General features: G+C 44.3%; 1 protein-coding gene across 14 annotated transcripts in view; it reads left to right on the top strand.

Annotated features, from left to right (window-relative positions):
- The window catches only part of Sema6d (semaphorin 6D), a 736,415-nt gene that overhangs the window by 673,102 nt on the left and 47,085 nt on the right, over positions 1 to 16,228 (top strand). For 8 of the 14 annotated variants that reach the window (XM_045155792.1, XM_045155788.1, XM_045155790.1 and 5 more), the window contains exon 1: positions 6,504 to 6,762. The exons of 2 other annotated variants lie outside the window; for them this stretch is intronic. The gene's annotated coding sequence lies outside the window, so the exon portion shown is untranslated. Of the gene's footprint in view, positions 1 to 5,061; positions 5,328 to 5,477; positions 5,805 to 6,436; positions 6,763 to 16,228 lie in introns of those variants that run through there. 4 more of the 14 variants (XM_045155781.1, XM_045155782.1, XM_045155777.1 and 1 more) reach the window with 4 other exon arrangements.

Below are 16,228 nucleotides of genomic sequence, written 5' to 3'. Positions count from 1 at the left end.
ATAAAGCCTACTTGGTCAGGGTGAATAATCTTTCTGATATATTATTGTATTCTGTTTGCCAATATTTTGTTGAGGATTTTTGCATCAGGACATAAATGAAACCCTTGAAACTGTGACTGGTAAAGTGTGTCCTTGCTGTCACCTCCTCTGAGTCACTACTTACTTAGTGATACCATATCCAAGGTTCAGATTAAAATGCTCACCATTAGCAGGTGCATCATTTTCTTCATTTCTGGGCCTAGTCATCATTTTAATAGGTAAACACTGAGTGTTTGCTCTTCCTCTTTATCATAAAATAAATTAACTTACATTTGCCCTCATACATACACCACCATCCCATCCTTGCATATTATCAATGTAATTTGCAATAACTCCAATACATTTGTTTATCTAAGAACATAAACAGAAAAGTTTTTTAAAAATGCCATGAGTGCCTATATTTGGGAAGGTAGAAATTACCCAGAATTCTATTCTGCTTCTATCCAGTAGGTGACTCTAGTGGCTCTTGGCAGTGAACCCCCTTTTTTTTGTTTTTCAAGGTAGGGTCTCACTCTAGCTCAGGCTGACCTGGAATTCACTAAGGAGTCTCAGGGTGGCCTCAAACTCATGGCGATCCTCCTACCTCTGCCTCCCGAGTGCTGGGATTAAAGGCATGCACCACCACACCCAGCCTTGAACCCATTTTTTGCTAAGGACCATAAGTTTCTGTATAGAGAGAATTTGGTGATGAAAATGTTGAGCAGGTTTGGAAAATATGACCATATGGCCCTAACCATTAATGAAAGTGCTTTATAGCTTAATGAATGGGACTTGTTTTAATATAGATTTGCATGGTGTTGAATAGATCTTAGTCCTTGTAATTCACAACTGATTCAGTACAGTTGTATTGAGTATTGGACGCATACAATGTACAGATAAAAGGGCAATAGCACTCATCTCTCTTGCCTGTTTTCAGAAGACTGACTATTACTAAAGCCATGTGCTGTTCATCCTTTTGATGGAGATAACTAGATATATATATTTACACTTTATGCTTTTGCTTTACCTTGAGCTCTCAGGGTCCACACAGTGGCAACAATGAAGTCATTAGCAAAACTAGATAATTAATTATTTCCATAAATTCATGAAGAATTTCTGTTACTCAGAGTGAACAGCAAAAATTATTCATGTAAGGTAGAGTAATCACAATGAGTAAAAAAATAAATAAATAAAGTCACATTTATCCTTCCAAGCATAGGCATAGCAGTGGTGCTAGATTATCACAGTACATAATAATAGAAATGAGTTATGTCAGTAAAATCTTGAGGTTTAAGATTTACCATGGTAAATAGTTTTCATTAAAATGAAATATCTTGGCAGAGTCACTTTCATATGCAGTATAGACACAAGGAGGCCAGCTGTGCTACACAGATGCCAAGGCTTGGGTCTATATTATTAATGATTTAGCATGTCATAGAGAACTTAGATTAGTTTTGAAAGCAATCCTTGCTACAAAAGCAGTTTGTATAATGTATAAGTGCAAGGAATAGTGCGTGTGCATCACACATTAAAGTGATCAGGAAAGCTGAAGCTGCTTTTGAAATTTTATTTTGAAACACTATCCTAAACTATGGTACTCATTAAGATTCATGTGAAATATTTTCCTACCAACTGTATAGTGAGTCATATGTATACCTGAATTTACAGTCATATGCACATGGATAAGGGAATGAAGGAGATAGAATGGAACAAAATTTAATGCAAATCTCCTGTGTACCATATACTATTTTCCTAAATCTCACATTTACTGTGAGCTTGGATAAGTTTCTAATCCAATTCTGTAGCATTCCACAATGGCATTGCCTTCCTGGCATCTATAAGATGCTTTCCTAGTGGTTTCAGTGGTTGCTGTGCACCAGGTAGGATGCTAAACATTTTCCACAGCTTATCACATTCAGTCTTCCTAAAAATCCATTTGACACTATCATCCTTGTTTTACACATAAAGAGACTGAAGCCCAGTATGGGGAAGAACTAACACTATCTGGAGGACGCAGCATTTGAATCCAAGCTGCACAATACTCCAAAGACCTCACTATTGACTAGTTCTTTTCTCCTGTAAATATTTTATTTATTTGCCAGGGCAAAGAGACAGGAAAGAGAGAGAATAAGAAAGAGAGAAACTGGACATGCCAGGCCTTCTTGCCACTGCAAATGAACTCAATACATGTGCCACTTTGTGCATCTGGCTTTATATGGATACTGGGAAATCAAACCTAGGCCATCAGACTTTGCAAGTGAGTGCCTTTAACCACTGAGGCTTCTCCGCAGCCCCAATTATTAATCATTTCTATTGAACCCTCACTAAGTAATAGGTAGGATACAAATCCTTATTACAACCTATATGAAATTAGCATAATCATTTACAGTTCTCTAATCCTAGATTTTCTCAAATTTCAAATGGTTGTCATAATTCTTAACTATATTTTTAGTGTTTATAACAAAACTTGGCACATATTAAGCACGAGCGTTTAGTAATTGTAACTGATAAAGAACTGCACTGATGATTGATAATTATTTATCAATAATTATGCACAAAGATTTTCTATAATTTCCACATTGCTTTGATACTTCCGACTAGATTGGAAATGGAGTTACTACTTTCTACATACAGGAGCCGCACATAGGCAGCACTGACACATGGTCGCTGACCATGTAGACTTTCTTCCGTCACCAGTGTTTCATTTTCCCCATGTGACAAGTGTCTGGCATGAGAACTGGGGACATGATGAATAACCCCTGCCTTGGAGGAACATCCAATATAGAAAGAGCTATCCTCTGTGGTTCAGCACAGAAGAGGGTGTGGGACCACTGCAGGCTCTATTATCACATCTGGTCCACAAACATTTACAGAGTGTACATCCTTGTGCTAGGAACTGGGGCTGTCTGAGTATGGAAGCCAAAAAGAAAAAAAAAAAAAGAATTTATTGTCAAGAAGAAGTGTCTGCTTGGAAGACATCCCAAACAAATGACATCTTTTCAACTGGATTACCAAGCATTTTGGAGCACAGAAGATATTTAGTTCCATACAAAATGTTAGCAGGGTAAGAGAAATTTTGATACTCAACAAATTATTGTTGTTGCTAAGTGAAGAAAACCAGAAAAGAAGCTACACAGCAGCAATGTGTGGACTGGTGCCACAGCCATGGAGACCACCGTGAGTGTGCACAATGGGGGTTAAGGATTCACACAGTGCTACTGACTACAGTGTAAGATAAGAAGAGCGGGAGGAGCTGGTATGAGAAGAAACCAGGGCTAAAGGGTTACTACGTGTAAGGTCAACACAACTAGATGCCAATCAACCACAGCAGAGGAGGCTGCATGAACTGAGCAGTTTCCCTAGATGCTTATCTGCATAAGCCAAGTTGAAAGTGCCATTTTCCTGAGTTGCACCATTCCTGGAAGCAGAGCTACAACAAACCCTTAGGACTAGTATTTTGATCTTGACCAACAGAAAAAGGCACCACTCCTTCCAAGCCAGTGGATTGCCAGTGTCCTCACCTAGCAGAGCAAATACAGGGATTGACTCTGAGGTGTAGACTGATATTTAGACTAAAAATATGTCTAATCCATAGTTCAAAATTACAAATTACCCTATCCTTCTTCAGCCCTGGATATCAGAACTCAGTCTAGGGTAAAATGCCTTCTCTGGGTGTTTACTGCTGTGGAGTTTACTCTTGTGGAAGAATTCCAGTGATGAGGACAGGAATCCGCGCCAGGTGTGGTGCCTCAGGCCTGATCCCAGCACTCTCAGGGCCTGAGGCAAGAGGGCTTCACAACCAGGAGGCCAGCCTAGGCCACATGCGAATTACAGTACAGCTTGCTACAGTGAGACCCTGTCTCCAAAAAAAAAAAAAAATAATAATAATAATAATAATATTAAATTCAGTACTCGGTAGAAATGAACTATTTTTCTTCAGCGAGTGCAGACAGAACATCTCACAAGCCTTTATCTCCAGGTGGATGGTTACTGCTTCCTCAGTAAGCCACTGACCGCCCCTTTCATCTGCATGCAGAGCCCAGCACAGTGCCCTGCCTGCAGAGGGCAAAGCAGGGAATGACTGGACGCCAGAAACCAGCACAGCTTTCTGGGTCAGAAGTGGGCCAGGGAATGGCCCTGACTGCCAAGTAACTTGCAGTGATGTCAGAACCCAGCACCACCAGAAAATACCAACCAGGCCAGCCAACAAAAGAGTGAACAGAAAAATCACTGAACTGTGTTGCCGAAGCCGTGCTTTCCGCCCCCTACCCTTTTCTAGTAATAGAACAGCAGGAAGAGTTTATATTTGAAAAGGCCACCCTTCCCCTCTCCTGCTTCCTTTCTGGCTACAAAGTGTTAACTAGGAAGGAAGCAGTTCTCCGGATAAGTCCAGGGCCTTTCCTTAGGGTGTCTTTTTTGAGTTCCTTCTCAAGGCTGTCAGTGGACTTTTTGGACCAGTTTTTTTTTTTTCCCCTCTAAATATAAACATTTAATTTTGGGAGAAAGCAGGGGCGTCGAGGAAAGGACTATCATTTCTGTGGACGCCTTTTCTCTTTTCACGGTAATTAACCATACTCAAACAAAAATTAAAAGTTTGGCTGAAAAACACTCCTTTTATTTATTTATTTTTTTCAACCGGGACGTCATGGTTCATTCCAGCCAGTTAAGAGTCCTTAGTGACGCACGATGTAACTGGAAATTAATAAACACTGCCTGCTTGTGGAAACCAGTTTTGGATTAAAAACCCTCTTGTTTTGGAAGATGTGTCTTTTTATTTCATTTATGACAGTCAATTTTAAATGATGTCACTTGAAGGACATTTTCATTTCTCCCTCAACGTAGTACACGAAAACACTTGCCTGTAAAACTGGCTCATTAGCTTGCAAAATTACACTGTACTGAATGGCTTTCATTCAAAGTGGAAATAGGATTCTTAGTAGGCAATTTCTGTACTTTGTAAAGATAAAGCATGGTGTGATTGCTTCTTTCCAGATGTCTGGTTCAGTGGTTGTAAGGAGCAGAGCTGGTGGGGGCAACACGGCGGCGGGCCGGTGTTGGGTGTGCTCATAAGCTACATCTCAGACGAGAAAACTGGGATACAACTTCGGGGTACAAGTGCGCCCCAGCTCCACTGGGCTGCCATGATTCGTCCTCTGGATGTCTGGGGGAATGCTCTGGAAGAAGTGAGGGTTCCTGAAAAGGAGGGAAAAGGAAGGGAAGCCAAAAGGCTGCCGTGCAGGCTCCAGCGGCGGCGGCGAGCGGGATGAACGAGGCTCGGGGGGGTCGCTGGCCGGCGCAGTTCCCGCAAGGTGGGGAGCGGGCGGGCCGCGGAGGCCGGCGCGGGTCGGCGGGGCCGCGGCGCGGAGGGGGCCTCGGGGCGGCGCTGGCCGCGGCGCCGGGCGAGGGCGAGCGAGCGAGGCGGGCCGCCCGCGCCTCCCGCCGTCTGCGCCCGGGGGTGGGACGGAGTCGTGAGCCGCCGCTCGCGCGCAGGGACCGGGCTCGGGCGCTCCGGATGGATTGACGGGGAGATGGATCGAATTACACCATTTGCGGTGCGTCGGTTTGTTTTGCTCCTGCTGGGTCTCGCTGCCTCCGCCGTCACCCCCGCTGCAAGGGCTGGTGGTGACGAGTTTCAGAATATATCGAGGAAGCCAAGACCTAAGGAGACACGGGGATATCTGTTTTTGCGTTTTGTCTTTTTTGCCGTCTTCTCTTGATCGCCGCAAGCTTTATGTGTTTTCCTTTCTTTTTTCTTTTTTCGTTTGTAAAGCAGCCTTCCTCATGAGGTAAGACCCTCTTTGCAAAATTTGCCGGAGCTCTGGGTGCTGGTGGGGGCCGGACCCAGAGCCCCGGAGCCCGAGTCGCAGCGTGCGGGCGTGCAGGGGCTCGTGCGGGAGCCGCGTCGTGCCCCTGGGGAGTCGGTGTCTCTTCCCCGCAGCTCCCGGCCGGTCGAGCCCGGGACGCTCCGCGACGTCCGCCCGGCCCTCTCCGCGGCGGCTGGGGGAGGGGCGCGCGGACGCGGCCCTCCCCCACCCCGCACCCCTGGGGAAGAAAGGGGGAAGCGGACGGGGGCGCAAGCAAAAGTTTCTTGCCAAGCAGCTCCCCCTCGCTCTGGCAGCTAGAGCAGGGGTTGCTCGGGTGCCCGGCACGGAGCCTCTAGGCAGCGGAAGAGAGCCGCTCCCCGCAGGCTCCGGGCCTTGGGAGGGGACGTTGGGACCGCCTCGACTGGACGGGAAGACCCCAGAGCAGCCCGCCGCGGGCACCAGCTACCTGTCCGCGCGCTCGGCCGGCCGGGGACCGCCCCGGGCGGCGCCGGCGGGAGAGGGCGGGGGCTCGGGCTTCAGGGCCGCCCCCACCGCGGGCCCCGGCACGGGCTCCCGGCCCCCGCCCACCCTTCTGCTCCCCCTGGTGGCCCGGCTCGCCGCCGGCTGGCTCCGAGGCCCCAGCTGCCCAGCGCCCACCCTGCGCCCGGCTTCTCCACCCAGCCACTCTCCCCCGCAACTTTCCGTGCTTTGTTCTCCTGCAAACGCCGCACCGAAGCGCCTTGGACGGGGTCTCCGCCTGGCGGCAAGAGCTCCGCGCTGGGATGAGTTGCGTTCTCATCTTCCCATCAATTATGGATGGAAACAAATAAGGAAGAGTCAATTTTGCATGAGCCGCGTCTCGGCCGCCTGGAGAGGCGTCCTGCAGCTCGGAGGGAGCCCCGCTCGCCCGCAGCACGGGCCAGGGCATGCTCGGGAGAAGGTAGGGAAACTTATTTCCAGTCTTGACAGCCCTGGTGCTTGTCCCTGGCCAGTAGAAAGGGATAGGAAAACCCCACCCCACCCCCTCGTTGGGTAAGGTTTACAGTGTCCTCTGGCATGCCTAACTCTTGGTACCAAATGAAAAGGTCAGAAAGGACTTGGAGGTATGAACAAGAACTGGGTTTGGAAAAATTCTGCTTAATCGACTGTCTGGACCATGGCTGTCAGGAGATTGTTTAAAATCCTGAACTTGCAAGAATAATAAATAGTGTTAGAGGTAGGGGCAATTGGAGTAGGGTATGAGTTAGAGCGCTAGATGAACTGGGACCGTCCTCCCTGCTAGGTGATTCTAGCATGCTCACAGACAGCAGATAATTGTCATATATATATACATACATACATACACACACACACTTTGTACTCAATAACTGGACCCCATGTCCGCCCCTCAGCGGCTGTTTCCCTTTAAATATAACCTAGTATTTCTGGTTACTTGAGAGAAAAATGTCTAAGGCAATATTCTCTCAGAACTTTTCTGCCTGCTACGTATGTCTGCAATACAAAATGTACAAAATGCAGTACAAAAATGTGGGTGCTTGTTTTGAAAGATGGGTCTTCCCTCTATTCGATATGTAGGGAAATAAAGTAGATTATTTTGCTTATTTCAAGTCTGAGATCTTGGGGAAAGGTTTAACATCTTTCTAAACTGGTTTGGTATCAACTCTTCAGAATTGGAGAAATAATCCACTTGAAGATTTATTTTCAAGATTTCTTCCTTGTATTTCGAAATCTTAAGAGGAAGAGTTTCACTGTCTTTTGGGGGGTTTAAAACAAGAGGTTTTGGCGCTGGTTTATTCATGATGTTAAAAACAAAAATAAATCTCACTATTTACTCTCAGATATCTACAGGAAATTAACTTGTGTGTAGTCATGTTTAATATAGTGAGTGACAGTCTCATTCTGTTAAGCTGGCACAAGTCACATTTACTTTCTTAGATACATACACATTGCCAGATAAGCTCTGAGATTTGGCTGCATATTGTCACAAACTTAAACGTCTTTATAAGATAAATAAGTGATTGCTCAGCCATGGCTGGGTTTTGTATTTTTATAGTATCTATGCTTTTGTTTAGGTCTGTAGAATGTGTTCTCAGAAACCAGTTAAGTGGAGGACTCCCCGTGTTGTTGAGCAGTTTCCATTGGCACACTTAGTGAGAGTGACACTTACTATATCATTTCTTACTGGGTCCTGCACAACGTAGGTTAGTGTCTGCCTCACTTCTACTAGGATGCTGCATTTCTGATGCTCAGCTGAGATTGTGCCAGGGATATTGTGCCTTCCCCATCACCAGACAGCTGGTTAACTTGAGTTTGATTTAGATTTGTGGGCATTTTGCCCTCTCTTCGGGCTGGGGGAGGTGCTCTCTAATAGCACCATCTGGTCATGTTTCCCCTTTTGGGGTGGATTTGAAAGATGTCTGTGATGGAAGTCTGTTAGTGTGTAGAGAGAAGGCAACCTGGAGATCCAAGTCTTCAGGTCCCTAACTTGCTGCACTGGAAGGCTCTGTCCAGTACTATAATCTGGGTGAGAGGGCTGCTACTTCCTGTGTCGTGATTTCTCTTCCTTGAAAGGCTGATGGCAAGTAACTAGGGATCAAAGCTTTGATTCACAATGATGCCCATAATTGTTAAGGACTTATGGAATCTAGGAAGTTCTTCACTTCTTGCTGTTCCTTCATAATGAACTGTGGTAATTAGCTTAGTCATTGTTCTTGCATGTGAGTTTCACTGAGATACAAAAATTGGGAAATACACCTCAAATACACTCATTTTGATTCTTTTGATGCATTTTATGCAGAGCTAAGAGCCTTGTTGAATGCCTAACCATTATTGGTGCAAACATTGGTGTTAAACTCCTTCCTTACCATCCTGCAGGGTAAAATGGTGTTTTATTTCAATTAATGGACTTTGAGAGTTCATGCACTAGATTCTTTGCTAGAAGAAGCAAGAAATGATCAGACTATGCCAGCAGGTCAGTGTTTATTGAGTACCTCTCATTTACAAGGAATTTTGCTAGCCCATGATCTAATCCCAGGTGGTCCAAATATAGTTCCATATGTTCAACTCGAGCAAGAATTCTAAATGGTAGTCCAGATCTTTTCATGATAATATAAATGCATGTCTCCTTTGGAGTATATTAATATACCCTAAAATATTTTAAGCAGGATTGTCTACACCAACTATTTACAGTAGCCTAGCCTTCCTGTATGAATGGATGACACAATAGTCTATTATTATAATTCACACATTGGATCAGTCATTCCAGTGAGCAGTGGCACTTTCCGTGGCTTAAGTGAATAGAGACTTAGCGTTAAAACTCAACAAAATCTAGCGTCTTAGGGTTTCCCATTATTTTGTGAACAGCTGCCAACTTTCAGTTGGGGGAAAACATGTGTTGTGATTTATTCCCATGACCATGAAGACACTAAAACCCCTGTGACTCTATTAAGCGTGCCAGGACCCTTTTCAGTTGAGATAGCTCTTTTCCTCCTCAGACTCTAAGCTTAGATATGGGTAGCGCAGCTGAACTCTGAAACTGCTTTCATTGCTTCCAACAGGAAACTACTAAAGCATCTTGCTTGGAAGGACAACCAGAAAGTAACCAAGGGTGTTCAAATGAGGGGTCTGTGCAGATACCACATGAGATGTTCGTATTTTTCAAAAGTTTCTTTTCTATAAGGCTTTGTTAACTCACCCCTATTAGCATTTTAACAACCCTGTAGTGAACTTCTGCCATTCTCTCTACTTGGACACAGTGTATAGAACATCCATCATCCTGTCCTTGGCTACAACAGGCTGCTGGCTCCATCACCATTTGGAGCTACATGGATCCCATCTGACTGTGAATAGCACAGCTGGCTACAGCAATTCTTTCTTCCACACCACTGGCAGCATTGTCTGGCTGTGGTAACTAAAGTTAACACCCAGAACAGGAAGTTTTCATTGTTTCACAACCTGTGCCAGGCCCCTCATACAGTTCTGGAAGTGGACTTGTAATGGGTTTTGCTGGCCTACAAGGGTTTTTGCCAACTTAGAATAGCCACAGCAATGACTCTTCAGGCTTGACACTAGTAAGCCACACCAGAACTGTAGAATTAGAAGGAGCTATTCAGACCTTAGTTTGCCTACATCTTCAGAATTTATTCTGCTTAAAAAGATATGAACAGAATAAGGGACCTTGGACTGGAGAGATGACTTAGTGGTTAAGGCACTTGCCTATGAAGCCTTAGGACCAGGTTTGATTCTGCAGTACCCACCTAAGCTACATGTACAAGGTGGCACCTTCTCTCTCTCTCTCTCTCTCATAAATAAATAAATGAAATATTCAAAAAAGCATAAGTTAGTCTTTATTCTGTGATACTCAATGACTGAAGACAGAAAGACCTGGGTCAGTCTTGGGTGAACTGTGCATGCTCTTGCTTCATGCTTTCCCGCAGAGAATGTGTGATGCACCGAAATACATGTCCATGGCTACTGGTCTCAATGGTTTGGATCACATTTTTAAGTACATTCGATTTATTTACTTGACAGAAGGAGAGAGACATCAAAAAGTGGACATGCTACGTTCTCTTGCCTCTGCAAACAGACTCCAGATGCATGCATGTGCCACTGTTTGTATTTAGCTTATTTGGGTGGCTGGGGAATCAAACCTGGGGCTAACAGGCTTTTTAAGAAAGTATCTTTAACTGCTGAACCACATCCCTAGCACCTTGATGATATTTTGCAATTTCTCTTTCTTTGCTTAATAGTGTCTCTGTTTTCATAACTATGACTTGTTCAAGCAAGCATATGGGGGGATGTCCTAGGTGATGTTGCTTAGCTTTTTCATTTGTTTATTTGAACTTTTCTAACTAAGACTACTACTTTTGGAATTTGATAAGCTTTTGTGTGGGTTAGGTAGGATGCTTTCTTCTCTAATACATAATAGTGAAATCAAGTACAAAGAGTGGGAGTTAGAGGGTGATGATGGCAGAAGAGAACACTGCACGCACAATCCCACACTAAATGAAGGCTGCTGCCTTTTCGAAGTTGAGGGCACCCTAACAGGAGCTTCATCCTGATGATGCCCTGTAGCACTTAAGTGGCTGCATGCAGTGGCTTCTAGTGTCAGTGCACCAACAGAGAGGAAACCGAGGTTCAGAAGAGGGATCATTTTCCCAAGGTCACTCAGTGGAGAGGTCATTTGAACTCAGACCTTCAAACATCTTAGCACATTTGTTTCATCATTGTGCTGAATTGCTTTGATATTTTTTTCATATTTTTAAGTAAAAGAGTCACATTTGGAGAGATTGTTCATACTGATTCCAAGGCTATACTCTTGAATCCTCTTTGTTTTACTCATATTTTCATTCTTGTGATCTAAGTAAGCACTATACCTTCTTTTCCAGTATCTCAAAACAGTCTTCAACCATTATTTTTCTCCACATTGGTCTTTCCCATAAAGGGTCACAGTTGGGTGAGACGGATGCAATATTCACTCTGGGAAAAGTGCATTGGCATCTGGGTGGAGTTGTCATCCGTGATCCTGGTGTTAGCAGGTGAACATCACGGGGTATTTTTGTCCCGTTTCCCAGGAGTGTTACTGGGTTAGTGGCACAAGCAGGGAAGTGCCATGAAGTCTGCGTGTTTGTCACAGCTGACTCTTGGTTCTTTCTAGTCTGCAAGAGAGAGTCCTTTCACCTGAATAAGCAGGCAGGCTCATAGTTGAAAAATTGTCACCCAGATATTAACTTTGTTTTTGTTGATGTTGTGTTTTCTTATTCGAGATTCCTATGGGAAGAAAAACATACAACTAAATATGCATTGCCACTACATATAAGGCTGAAATTTCAGGTTTTCAACCTATATTTAGGGGAAGGAAGTATGGGTTTTAAGAGTTCAGTATGTTGGGCCATGTATAATAAGGCCTCGGGAAGATCTGCAATTACTTTGCCTATTATTGGAGTCTGTACTTAGAAATAGAGTCAGAAGTTCCCACTGGCACATGGAGGTAGAGCAATGAGAGGAAGAGAGGCCTTGGCTGTTGGGGACGCCTTGTCCAACTCAGCCCCCAGCACACTGAGCATCACCCTCTTACAGAGCCCCAGAAGGGGACTAAGGAGACCTTTTCTGTCACTGTGATCAAATCAAGTTTATGGCAGAAAGAAAGAAAGAAAGAAAGAAAGAAAGAAAGGAGGGAGGGAGGGAGGGAGGGAGGGAGGGAGGGAGGGAGGGAGGGAGGGAGGGAAGGAGGGAAGAAAGAAAGAAAGAAAGAAAGAAAGAAAGAAAGAAAGAAAGAAAGAAAGAAAGAAAGAAGAAAGAGGGAGGGAGGAAGAGAGAGAGAGAAAGGAAGGAAGGAAGGAAGGAAGGAAGGAAGGAAGGAAGGAAGGAAGGAAGGAAGAGAGGAGAAAGGAAGGAAGGAGAAAGAAGGAAGGAAAGAAAGAAAGAAAGGGAGAAAAAAAGAGAAAGAAAAAGAGAAAGAGAAAGAAGGAAGGACAAAAGAGTGGTAAAAAGAAAGAAGTGTCTACAGCTGTTCTCTAGGGTAGACTTATGCTCTCACTACCACAGTCACTGACTTCACTGGAAAGTTTTTTTTTGGTCTATAGTGTTGTCTGCATTCAAGTTCCCACATCTTTCCTGGGTAAATGCCAGAACAAGTAAAGGTATATATGTTTTAAGCTATAGGAGAGGCCAAAGAAGAGATGAAGAATGTTGCAGAGGAGGGGAGATGGCTCAGTGGGTAAAGTACTTACATGTGAGCATAAAGACTAAATTTCAGATCTCCAGCATCCCTGTAAAATGTCAAGCATGGTAGTGTGTGCTTGAAATCCCAGCACTGAGGAGAAAGAGAGAGGGAATCCCTGGCGTGCATTGGTTGGTTATTCTAGGTGGATCAGTGAGCTGTAGGCTTGTCTAGAGACAGTATCTCAAAGCATAAGGTAGAGACTGACTGAGAAAGACCCCTGACACCAGCTCAGGCCTCCACACATACACCTACACATAGATGAACACACATAGATCACACCACACACACACACACACACACACACACACACACACACACACAGTGCAGTTTCTGTTTATATCATTGCTGGAACAGACATTCATTCACTCAGCTTTTACCAAGTATACCTGGCACAAGTAGATAGCAGGGGCCCAGGGTTCCAAGGAGAATATGACACCATTCCAGAGCTCAAGGGCTTTGCTGAATGCTCTAGAGAACACAGGGTAGGCAAATGACCACAATAAAATAGAGTGGTTTAAATGCCAGAGATGATCGACCCGGTCCTATGGAAACTGAGAACACTAAGAGGTTATTTCTGTCTAGGGTAGTCAGGGGTGGCCTTGTGGATCACTGATATTTGAGCTGGTCCTTGAACTAGGTAGCATTTGGACAGGTGGACAATGAGGGTGAGAGGTGGTAGGGAGTGGTGTTGAAAGATAAAGCATTCCAGGCATAGAGAACAGCTTAAGCAAAGGTTCTGGGGTCAGAAGGGAACCAGCGTCTAGATCAGGGTGAGCACAGTTTAGTGGTCACCTCAGTAAAGTTGCATTTCAGGTGCTTGGAGGCAGCTGGCCATACAACCCTCACAGGCTTGCGGAGCGTCTTTGAGCTCTGATGCTTAGTTATTCAGCAGACAGCCCTATAGCTTGTGCCATCCTCCATGATCAGAACTAAGACCCCCATGTCAGTGCACAAACATAGCAGATGATAACCCAGCAAGACTTCCTCCACGTACAGTGGCTTCACAGAGCCAAACTACAAGGCTGTTGATTTATCCTCTGTATCTTTCTTTAAATTGAAAAACATAGACTGTAATAAAAAATAAATCATGTGGGGAGGAGAGGAGGCCTAGACAAGAGGCAGGGGCTAAACCATGTTAGTAAGGTGGAATGGCTGAAACTCCCTTAGTTTATAGGCTCCCCAAGACTGTTACTGGAGTACAGGGAGCTGAGTGAGTGACACATGATACATGTGCAACAAATACTTTAAGAAATACATTAAGTGAGAAAATTTATCACATTGTAGAAGTCATGGCTGGTGAACCTTTGGGGCCAAGGCAGCCTTTTCCAAATTGAGGAAAGTGACTTGGAAAATTATCACCACATTCTTTTAGAGTTCAGCACCCCATTGTAGTTTTGAGCTTTCAAGATAAACTCAGCTACCCCCAGTACTCCCCATAACACCTCCCATGTCATCTGGCTTCTCAGCTTACCTTCTTCAAATTGCCCTCATGCTAAAGCCTTTTCCAAACTATGTTTGGGCATGAATGTTTTCAAGCCACTCTTAACCAGAAGGTTAACATAAATATAGACAGTTAAGTTTCATAGTGGAGGTAATAAGCTCTGTGAGAGGAAAACCCAGAGATTCTGTAGTACAAGTGTGCTTATTAAAAACACAGCCAAGAAAAGATAAATGAATATGAACACTTTAGTGAATGACCAAGTCAGTTGCTTTGCCAAGAAGTGCTCTCATGGTATATTTTCCATAGTATATTTGTATTCATGAGTTCATACTTATGTGACAGTCATGGAGCAGAATCACTGTCAGTTAGACATCAGTTAGAAACTATAAAATAGGTCAACAATGGAAAGGCCTAGGCATAAACAAGTCCAATACGGAGAACTTTTCAGGAATATTCTGGTGATTTAAAACAGAGAACCTGTTTACTAATTGGTCTGGCTCCTACTCAGTGGCTTGTTGAAGTGAAGGACAAAGCTGCCTTCCCAGACAGAGCACAGTTGTCTACAGACAGAGCTAAAATAAACTGGCCTGGCTAAGCTGGGCTGATAATAACAGCTAGCATGCACTGATCGCCTCTCCGTGCCTTGGCGCTGTGCCTCGCACTTTAAGTATGTTGTCTCATTTAATCCTCATGCCACCCCTAAGAATGTAAAGCTATTAGCTAATAGCCAACATAATTGAGTCCTTACTATGTGCTTGATACTTAAATAAATATATTAATCACTCCATTAATATTCTTTAAGTTGGCCACTATTAATATACTCATTTTATACATCAGGAAACTAAAGTATGGATGGGTATGTAGTTTTCCCAGGGCCAAGCAGTCAGTCAGTAGTGGAAGGAGGGCTGGAGAGATTGCTTAGTGGTTAAGGAACTTGTCTGCAAAGCCAAAGGACCAAGGTTCGATTAGACAGGACCCACATTAGCCACATGAACAATGTGGTATATGAGTCTGAAGTTCTTTTGCAGTGACTAGAGGCTGTAGCATGCACATTCTCTCTGTCTGTCTGTCTGTCTGTCTGTCTGTCTGTCTGTCTGTGTATGTATGCATGCATGCATCTATCTATCTATCTGTCTGTCTGTCTGTCTGTCTGCCTGCCTGCCTACTTACTTATCTGTCTACCTGCTTCTCTTTGTTTCTCAAAAAACAAATAAAAATTTACAAATAGTGGAAATAAGGAGCAGGGTCCCATCAACGGTGTGTAATATGTGGTTGAGATATGTACTCAGCCAAGTTTTGGAGGAAGGTGAGCCTGGCCATGTGATAGTTAAGCTGTGTGATCTTGAGCAAGTTACTTAACCTCTCTGAACCTCACTTTCACTTTATAAAAGAAGGACCATGATTGTAGTGCCCACCTCTGAAGGTTGCTGTGAGACATAGAAGAATTAATATTTGAAAAGCACTTATAATAGTGCTTGGCATGCAGTTAGGTTTTAAATGCACCACTGTCTGTTAGGTAAAAATAAATGAATCCTAGCTCCAGAGCCTTGGCTTCTGGCTCCTACCCTATGCTTCTGTTCACAGGTGACTGTATTTTTGTGCGTCAGCTAGCATACAGGTCTGGAAATCTGCTGCCCAGCAGCCTGCCACCCTCACGCATACACTGCCTCACATTCAGCCAACAGGGACAAGGCAGTGATATGGGTAGTTTAGAGGCTGAGTTTAAAACTCAGCAGTATCAGACAGAGTTAAGGTGCAGGTCCCCAGAACCCTAACTCTGAGTTTGGGGTGGAGCCCCGAAGGCTGCATTGTTAACAAGGACCCCAGCTAACACTCCTTGTCCCTGCCCCACCCCTTGAGAAAACATTCCCCCAAATATCCAGAGCTTCTCAATTAGCAGTGTGCCTACATACCCACTGATGTCTGGTTAGACCCAGTGCCTGGCATAACGTGACGTCTCCAAGGTACTGGCACAGGCTGGCCACTAGGTCCACCAAAGCTGCTTGCAGCAAAGAGAGAATGACGCCACACCTAAGACATCTCAGCCAACTCGTGGAAGAGTAGATACAGGAATAACATTTGATCAAAGATGGAGTCTTACAAAAATCCATAATGTGCAGAATTCTGAAAGAAAAAGGGTACTTGTTCATTTCTGCTCACTGGCATGTATCATTTTAAAAACAGAGACCAAGGCCAGAATCCCCATCAGCAGCTTTGATTTAATAATAAGCTGAGATAAGA

This window comes from Jaculus jaculus, chromosome 8 (genome assembly GCF_020740685.1).
Source record: "Jaculus jaculus isolate mJacJac1 chromosome 8, mJacJac1.mat.Y.cur, whole genome shotgun sequence".
In the NCBI taxonomy this organism is placed as follows: domain Eukaryota; kingdom Metazoa; phylum Chordata; class Mammalia; order Rodentia; family Dipodidae; genus Jaculus; species Jaculus jaculus.
This window is presented reverse-complemented; position numbering and strand designations above follow the sequence as displayed.